The 2230-nt window shown below is 43.5% G+C and overlaps 1 long non-coding RNA gene across 1 annotated transcript; it reads right to left on the reverse strand.

Annotated features, from left to right (window-relative positions):
• Nucleotides 1-813: 813 nt before the first annotated feature.
• LOC120386375 lies at nt 814-1935 on the reverse strand. The gene is made up of 2 exons (XR_005589689.1): nt 1877-1935; nt 814-1315 (listed from the first exon to the last, which is right to left on the reverse strand). It is a non-coding gene; the product is annotated as an uncharacterized LOC120386375 (long non-coding RNA).
• Nucleotides 1936-2230: the final 295 nt, after the last annotated feature.

The following is a 2230-nucleotide window of genomic DNA, read 5'->3' on the forward strand; positions in this document are numbered from 1 at the left end:
TTAAGCTACCTTGGAGAGGGCTGGCGCTGAAACACTTTTGGAGGCTGCAATAGACTTGTCTGCCACCAAAGAGCCATGTCCCTGCAGCATACAGATTGCTGGCAGGAAAAGGAGAAGGCACAGAAAAGCAAATGCTGGCTTCCAAGAGGCTATATCACAATTAGTTGTTATGATACTGAGTGATGAGGTAGCATCCCATCTTACTGACTGAAATAACATCATGTAGTGATACACTATCAAAGCACAAAGATGCAACATTGTTGTGAATTCTGAAATTAATGTGGGACTCTTTTGTCATCCTGCAGATGAAGGACAAACTTATGGTAAATCAGGATTGCCCCATAACACATTAGATGCAGGATGACTCTATTTGAAAGCTTTCAGTAAGAGACTATTTAATCTGGGGTCCCATGAACCAAGCAAGTCCCAGACATCTGAGAAGCAGTGAAGTTTGAGCGCTCAGAACATCTGCTCAAACTCTGTATCAGGTGATCAACTGGTGTAAATCATGGTACTTCCATTGTCTTCCATGAACTGGGACTCCTACAGCACTTGCCTTCAATGTCCATGCCAGTGATGACTGCCAGTGTTAGTGAATATCCATATCCGACTGCCCATATCTAAGAACATAAGAACGGCCCGTCTAGCCCAGTATCCTGTCTACCGACAGTGGCCAATGCCAGGTGCCCCAGAGGGAGTGAACCTAACAGGAAATGATCAAGTGATCTCTCTCCTGCCATCCAGCTCCACCCTCTGACAAACAGAGGCTAGGCACACCATTCCTTACCCTTATCTGATCGGCTTAGGGACAGCTGAAAGGTTAATCACTGTTATTGTTTATTATATTTTTTTTAACAAGAAGATTTTAGTTTTACTAATTTTTTGCATTTTTTTCAACATCTGTTCAGAGACCACTTGCCCACTGAAAGTTTGTCTGTTGGTCTCTGTGGTGACATGAAAAGAGGTCTGGAATTTGTCCTGTGTGCAGTCCAACCAGACATGATGATCATGCCATTGCTGTTTATGATCAGATGAAAACAGGTTTGTGAGTGCCTGCGTAAGAGTATGTGTTTGTATGCATATGAGGGTACATGTGCTGAGGATGTTTATAGAGAGAAATATCCTTGTTGGCATCTGGATAACCCAGGCATGTTCTTGTGCCTGCAATTTTCTCATCTTGAGGATCTATAGTTATCCCATTGTCTTCTTACAGATATAGTGGATGTGTGAGGATTCAGAACAAACTGCAGTCACCACCTTATTAAAGCCAATAACAGCGCAGGCATAGTCATGGAGATTCTTTTGTATATCAAATCTGTGCAGTGAGAAAGCGAATTGAAAATATGGCTTTAGCTCCAGCTATGTCCCAACTATATACCCATGAGCCTAGAAAAAGGGGACAGATGCTCAGAGGGGACAGTGACTCTGCTACTGATCACTTTTCTGTGGAGTGAAACTAGAGGCTGCTTCCCAGTGAGACTCTCCCAACCCACACTCCTCAACCTCCCTTCCCACAAACACATCTGAAAGTTATTAGGGTCAAATAGTCTTCTTCCCTTCCAGTTCTGTTGGCTATATTCTCCTGGCACCTCCTCTGGGCTGTTCCAGCCAACACATCCAAGTTAGTTATATCCCCACTAATATCCCCTTCACACAAACACCTTTCTTCCCACATCTGTATGAATACAAATTACCCTCTTCTCATGTCCCTCCCAAGTTCCTTTCCTCTTAGTGGGAGTCCTAGTCCCTCATATGACACCAGCACTGATTCCACTAGTGAATACTGTTACCCATTCAGAGAAATCCCTGACAATTTTCTGTTCCTATTACTGGCCTTGGGGCTAGTCAGTCCCAGATGTCCAACAGAAATATTTACAGAGTTAGAAAAGAATGAAGCTACACATCACTGTTCAGTTCTTCATTGCTGATCCACTTTCATCTGCCCTCAGGCTTTGAGTATGTCAGTCCAAGGAAATAATAACCAGCTCTTGTGTGGTTAGAGAGAAATTCCTGGAATAAAAGGTGTCGTGGAAAAAGAGAAATTCCTGGAATAAAAGGTGTCGTGGAAAAATTGACCACACCTTTGATTTTGGGTCAGACACAGCCTGAGGCACCTTTATTGGGGTACAATTATGCATAAAGGGAAGGTCAATGTAGCCCCACGCAAAGAAGCGGGGGGTAGCTGCCTTGCCTTTAACAGACTTTCACCAAGCTTATAAAGGCCAAAACC

The sequence above is a fragment of the Mauremys reevesii genome, linkage group 18 (genome assembly GCF_016161935.1).
Source record: "Mauremys reevesii isolate NIE-2019 linkage group 18, ASM1616193v1, whole genome shotgun sequence".
Classification (NCBI taxonomy): Eukaryota; Metazoa; Chordata; order Testudines; family Geoemydidae; genus Mauremys; species Mauremys reevesii.